Source organism: Cervus elaphus, chromosome X, assembly GCF_910594005.1.
Source record: "Cervus elaphus chromosome X, mCerEla1.1, whole genome shotgun sequence".
Classification (NCBI taxonomy): Eukaryota; Metazoa; Chordata; class Mammalia; order Artiodactyla; family Cervidae; genus Cervus; species Cervus elaphus.
In genome coordinates, this window is record NC_057848.1 from 167,569,789 (window position 1) to 167,575,720 (window position 5,932).

Sequence of the window (5,932 nt, forward strand, 5' to 3'; positions counted from 1 at the left end):
GTCTAATAATTAAGAATGTTGAGCATCTTTTCAAGTGCCTCTTGGCCATCTGTGTCCTCTTTGGATAAAGGGTCTTCTTTGGAGAACGGCTTTTGTGTCAGGGTCACACAGGCTGGGTGGCTCAACCTGTGAACTGTGTTGGTTCAGGAGGCTAGGAGCCAAGGCTGAGGTGTCAGCTGACTTTGGCTCTCATGAGGGCTGTGGGGAGAGTCTGTCCCATCTCTACCACCTCACTTCCAGGTCATTGCTGGCCATGGTGGGCTTGGAGAACTCTGCCTTCCTCTTCACCCGGAGTTCTCCTGTGTGCCTGCCTGTCTATCTGTAAATGTGTCCTTCATATGGGGCCAGGCATCCTGTAAGAAGAGGGTCCATCATAATGGGCTCAGGTGACCTCCATCAGCTCTGTGAAGACCTTTCCTTTGTCTGTAGTGTCATGCTGAGGTACTTGCAATTGAGATTCCAGCACCTGACTCTGAGGGGCATGATGTGTCTCCTCATACCCTACAAAGGCTTTGAGGGAGGAAGACACTGGAATGTTACAAGTATGGAAGGATGACCTTCATGGCTACTGGTGGTGAATCCAGAGGTGAGGAGAGCAGGCCACCAGGGTAGGAACCAGAACTCATGGGACCTCATGGACCTGTGATAACTGTGGCTCTGCTGTGTTCAGTGAAGGAAAGGCCTGGGAGGCCCTGGGCTGGGTTCCTCTGGGACCTTGTCCTCATCCTCACAGCCATGTGGAAACAGAGGCTCCCTTGGAGGTGCTGAGACCATGCTGAGGTTCAGGCCTGCGGCTCTGCTTCTCCGACTCCAACCCCCTCCAGTAAACAGGGACTCCTCTCCAGGTAAAAGAAAAGAAGTGAGATTGGAGGTGTGGTCAGGCCCCCTGCAGTCATGGGCTATCTTTCTATCTCTCAGCATCTCCCCAGCCATGGAATGAGGTGATAGTAACCTAGCAGATTATTTGAGGTTTGAATTCTGTGACCCCTGTGTGGTGCTGTCCCAGGCCCTGGTGATGACACAGAGTGTGCCCGTCCCAGTAGTCCCTGCACTCCTTTGTTCTTTCTCGAGGTTCTGGGCGAGAGCTGTGGCATCAGCTGGCAGTGGAGGCCAGGGTGCGTGAAGGGTTTGGAGGAAGGTGGCTCCCAAAGGCATGGGGAAGACACCTGGCAGGGCCGTCTGAGGTCCAGGGCAGCCCCAGGGCCAAGGCCAGATTGGTTAGCATGGAACTGCCCTCAGTAGCCCTGGGCTGAGATAGGGGATCTGCAGAGCATGGGCAGGGATGGGGCTGGGAGCCGAGGGGTGGGGTGGTGGCCTGGGTGGGGGAAGTCAAGCCCAGGACAGTGCCTGTCTGTGCTGGGAGAGGACCAGAGCCCAGCCTCTGGGCTGTGAAGCCAGGGGCTTGCCCTCCCTCCTCAATGCTCCCAGTGTTTTGGGGCCCTCTGTCTTGGAACTCACCACGTGCCTCTCTCCTGCTGTCTCGTCCTCCTTCCTGACCTCCCCACCATCTCCATGTGATGGATGTGTCCTCTGGGTCACCATCCACCTGTCAGCAGACCATGTGGAGACAGATGGAAGGAGTCAGCCCTCTCTGACCACCATCCCCCATTTTGTGTCAGCAGGCTTGGAGGAAGCTCAGGTTCATAGGGCTGAGGTCCAGCCCAGGGCTGTGAGCTTGGAGACTGCTGTATCAAGCTCCAGACCTTTGTGGTTCTGTATATCTGCAGCAACAAGAGGCCCTGGGAGCCCTGGGAGCCCTGGGAGCCCTGAGAGATAAAGTTTAGCTGTCTGTCCTTCTGACAGCATTTTGCAGGTTTCGTCTTAAAGAGTGTCAAGACCCTGGAGATACAATGGTGGCCCATGCTATGTAGACCCGGCACTGTACCCTGGCCGTCCACATGGTGCACCGGGGACTGGGAGGATGTGGCCTTGTGGGAGCTGCTGAAGAAGAGGTTGGGGATGAGCCCTGCCCAGATCCAGGCCTTGCTGTGGGATGGGGATAAGTTTGGCTGCACAGTGATTGTGGGCAAGTGATGCCCTGCCCTGCACTGCCTGCATGGCCCCTGGTGCTGCCCTGGATCTCAGCCAGGTTGTGATCATTTGTTTTCTGTTGAACCAGTTGGTGGGGTGTAGGGGGGACTGAGGGTTCTTCAGAGGGACAGAGAGGGTGCCTGGGCTGGGAGACAGTGGCTGGGTTCCCTGATCACCACTCTGGGCCTCAGTCCCCATTTGTGCTCTGAGGCAGAGGCACATCCAGGTCTGCACATGGCACTTGCCTCTGTGTGTGTGTGTGTGTGTGTGTGTGTGTCCCCACATGTGTGTGTGTGTCCCCACGTGTGTGTGTGTGTCCCCACGTGTGTGTGTGTGTGTCCCCACGTGTGTGTGTGTGTCCCCACGTGTGTGTGTGTCCCCACGTGTGTGTGTGTTTGTCCCCACGTGTGTGTGTATGTGTGTCCCCACGTGTGTGTGCCCAGCAGAGACCATGAGAGGCAGCACAGCACCCAGCCTGGGAACCCAGGCAGTTCCACCCCCACTGCCTGCGGCCCGGCCTGAGCAAGTCCCCTGACTCCCCAGCGGTGAGGCCCCACAGCAACACCTGTCTGCTGGAAAAACGTTTGGGGACCTGATATTCACAGGCTCCCCACCGGGGCCCTCCTGCTCTGTCCCTGCGGCCTTCAGTGGGCAGAATGAGAGCTCCCCATGGCCTGGTGGGTTCCTGGAGCACCAGGCCTCTCCGTTTCATTTTGCTCCCTCCCTCGCTTGGTCTTGCCCTGAATTCCCTTTGCCAAGGTGAGTCAGTCTGAATTGCTCAGCCAGAGGACCCAATTCACCTTGCGTCCCCTCCATGATACAGTCTTCGTCTCTAGGAGGCACGGCTTTGAATGAACTTGTTCTCTTTCTGTCTCCTGTCTTTGCACACAGGTCTTGCGGACACTGGGGACACTTTGCTATGCTCAGAAAACCTAGGTCCCGACGAGGTGGAAGAGCTGGAGATTCAAGCCCTGCTACCCGACCTGCGACAGAAGTAAATGACTGTGCTTGCCAAATCCCGCTGGCTGTTGCAGGCTTTGCCAGGGAAGGGTGGGGGGGACATCTTCCAGGTGGACATCCCCTAGCACCTGAACCCCTTTGGGCAGGAGTCCTGTCCAGACTGGGCTCTCAAAAGGGAGATGACTGAGAGATCAGCACATGGTGACACCCTGAGTTACCACCCCACCCTGGACGTGTGCATCTGGTTTTATTTGAATCAGTCATGCCCTGTGGTGCCCACTTGGTGTGGGGCCCGGGGCAGGGACTCCCCTCATGCGGTGTGGCTCTGGACTCAGTGAGAGTTTCTGGGCCTTTGACCTTTATGGAATGCTAGCGTTGCCACTCACTTTGGCTCTGCTGGATCTGGGTGGTTGAGAGAAACGTTTTGTTAGGAAATCGGTTAGTGTTTTCCCCTCTCTGTTCTGGTCCAAACAGTGCCCAGGGAGTAATGGGGGAAGGCTGGGGGCAGGCTGAGCATAAGCAGACAGCGAGGCCTCGGGCTGGTAGAGAGGCCCGCAGGCCCAGAAACAGGCCACAGTGTGTCCTTGCAGGTGGCCCTTGCCCTGCTGTAAACTGTCTTGTGAGCCAAGACAAGGCCTGCATGTTGGACACGCTGCCTGTATGCATCACATCCAAACACAGGCTCGTCAATACAGCTGTGAGGGCAGAGCAAGAAGGGCTGGTGATCACCTTGTGGGAACCTTGTACTTATCTTTGGGTTTGGGGTCATGCGTTTGCAAGGCTCTTGGCGGGTGGGGTGAGTGACCCTATTTTCTGCTGAGCATCTTAGGGAGGGCCATGGATCGAGAGTTGGAGATGCTCAGCTGCTGATCAGAAACTTGTGGTATCATCGGGGGATCCTTGAGGAGCACCTTCTGCTTCAGGATGCATGACTCATGGAAAGTGACACCCCCACTGTCAGGAACCAAGGTCCAAGAACAAGCCCATCCTGTGCTGGCCTCTGCACTCAACTCAGCAACCACACTCTTGGCTGAGCGTGTGAAATGTTGCTGCTTCAGAAAAAAGGGACCATGGGGACCAGACTGAAGCCTGCCTGGGGCATGGGCTTGCAGCCTCATTGGGCTCATCCTGTGCGGTGTGAATCACATGGACAAATATAAAGAACACAGACTCACAGTTCTCGTTTGATACTTTATTCCCACAGAGTTTCACTTTAATTTATTAGAACATAAATTGGTTTTTTTATTACAAGAGAGTGATTTTGAGTGTCCCTAGGGATCTGGAAGCTCAGGAATTTTGTTTGTGCTTGAGTTGCTCATGGAGGGCACCCTTGTAATCTGAGGACTCTCCCTGCTACTCCTCTGCCTCAGAGGCCTCATCTGGGGCCATGACTGAAAGGGCTGCCATCATGGTGGAGTAAAAGGTCTTGTACACAGCCATCACCAAATTGTAACTTGGGTACTCCGGGGGGCTGTTGGTCAGTTCCCCTGCTCCCTCCCTTCCAGCAGTAGCCAGGGGTACAGACGTGGCATTGCTGGACATGCCCTCGTCACTGGGGCCACCCTGCTCACTGGGGAGATGGTTTCCCCTGCCCCACCTGGCTTGATTGCACACAGATCAAAGGCCAGAGAACAGAAATGAGTGCAGGCTGGGGGTTTCTGGGGTTCCATTCTGGGCGTTCTTGTCCGTCTCTTGGGTGAACTTATGATGGAATCGAGGAGAGCATCTGGTCTCCACCGCTCGCTTCTTTCTCTTTGAGGTGGTTGTTGCACTGGTGGTGGGCTGAGGGTCACCTTTCCTCCGGATGTTCTGCAGGAGGAGAAGCTTGTCTCTCTGAAAGTTGAAGTTGCGATAGATCTGAAAGGAAATGAATCGCTTTAGACAGCAAGGGCAAGAAGAGCCTTCCTCACCACTCTCCTCCCTACCACTATCCTGGCCATGCCTAAGTATGGAGACAAGGTCTCTTCATTCCTGGCAGGTTATGAGGCCCTAGCACGCTGCTCCCTAGAGCTCCCCTGGGGCCAGCCTCACTTAAGGTGTTACTGGTGGCCCCTGGCATCAAGTGGCCCTGCAGGGTCTGGAGTCACCCCTGTGGGTCCTGTCTAAGGGGGGTGGTGGAACATGACAGACCCTGCTTCCTCCTCTTTCCTTAACTACCCTCTCATGATAACAATGTTCTTCTGGGAAATGAAACCTGTCCAGCACTCAGCTCATCTAGTCTAGTCTCCCCAGGAGGGCTTTCTACCTTACCATCAGCTTCTTCTTCCCTGCAGAGCACCTCGAAGGGCAGATTTTACTGAACCCATACAGGTTCATTTCACGAATGAAGCTCTTGATGCTGTCTGTCTTGAAGATCTGGTCTGTGCCCCTGAGCTGGAGGACCGCCGTCTGGAAGAGATTTGCCTCAATGACCACAGTGTCTCCCTTGTCGCTGCAGTGCACAGAGGTGAAGGCCGCATCCTCCATGATCATCCAGAGCTTCCTGGGGAAGGACAGCCCAAGGATGTTGTTGTTATCTTCCTTGTTGACCATTTCTGGGTTGGGGCCCTGTGGGGTCAGGTACACTTGGGAGCCCGGATCTGGGCTCTTGGGTTGGTCACCCTGCTTCTCCAAAGCCTCCCTTGAATCCACATTTGGAACCAGGGAGTAATCATGGGGGTCCCCTGCTGTGGGCTCCCTATCAGTTGATGGGGCCAGCAGGGCTGCCCATGCCTCCTGAGAACTCTGACTAGCCATGGAGTCAGTTTAGCTCAGGAGCATTCTCTACCCAAGCATTGAATGCTCAGGGCAGAAGGGCCTCAGACCAGGGTTGGGGTGCCCCAAAAAAGCTCTCTGGAGAGTCTAGAATCTGGGTCATGGGACAGGCAGCCAATTAAGTGGTCAGCTTCCTTAATTGTTTCATGATGTCACAGAGGTGATGTGGAGAGGCAGCCTTGGCCCA

At 55.3% G+C, this 5,932-nt stretch overlaps 2 pseudogenes; one reads left to right on the forward strand and one right to left on the reverse strand.

Moving 5' to 3' along the window:
• Positions 1–1,282: 1,282 nt before the first annotated feature.
• On the forward strand, positions 1,283–3,116 carry LOC122690591 (annotated as a pseudogene).
• Positions 3,117–4,278: 1,162 nt separating this feature from the next.
• Positions 4,279–5,727, reverse strand: LOC122690592 (annotated as a pseudogene).
• Between the last annotated feature and the right edge of the window lie 205 nt (positions 5,728–5,932).